Below are 588 nucleotides of genomic sequence, written 5' to 3'. Positions count from 1 at the left end.
ACAAGTGGCAGCATTCTTGACATCATGGAAATAGCCTTGCCTTAGGACGTGGAATCCTTGGTATAGCTGAAGGGTTAGTCTCTAACTGGTCCTTCTGAAGACTCATGCACCAGAGTGTCTGATGTCTTTGGAGAAGAAGCAGGGATTCATCAAGGTGTGAACTTGGATGACTTAACTGCAAACCTGCAGGATGGAGGTTGTTTACTCAAACTTGGTTCCTCAATCAAGTCTATGAGAACATTTAACTCTTGTTCTGTGAAGGGAGGAAGTTCTTTCAAGTGGCAGAAGAAGGAGCTGAATTCAACAGCTAGATGTCTAAACACAATGTTGTGACATTTGGTTTAACATCAGATTCTTAGTTGGTGAAGTGGCACATCAACTTAAGACAGAAGGGTCTACTGAGTTGTAGATTGGGTACTTCAAAAGGATCGTTCTCATTGCAGTTCTTAGGAGTTGCTGGTTGGAGAAGATGTTACATGTTCATGTCTTAGAGACCCTAAGCTTTGTTTAACATGTAACTTGAAGTTCAAATCTCACTTGGAAGATCAGAATATCTTTGGGAGAAGTCTGATAAACTTGGGGAGGTCA

This window comes from Lathyrus oleraceus, chromosome 6 (assembly GCF_024323335.1).
Source record: "Lathyrus oleraceus cultivar Zhongwan6 chromosome 6, CAAS_Psat_ZW6_1.0, whole genome shotgun sequence".
Taxonomy (NCBI): Eukaryota; Viridiplantae; Streptophyta; class Magnoliopsida; order Fabales; family Fabaceae; genus Lathyrus; species Lathyrus oleraceus.
Note: the sequence above shows the minus strand (reverse complement) of the source record.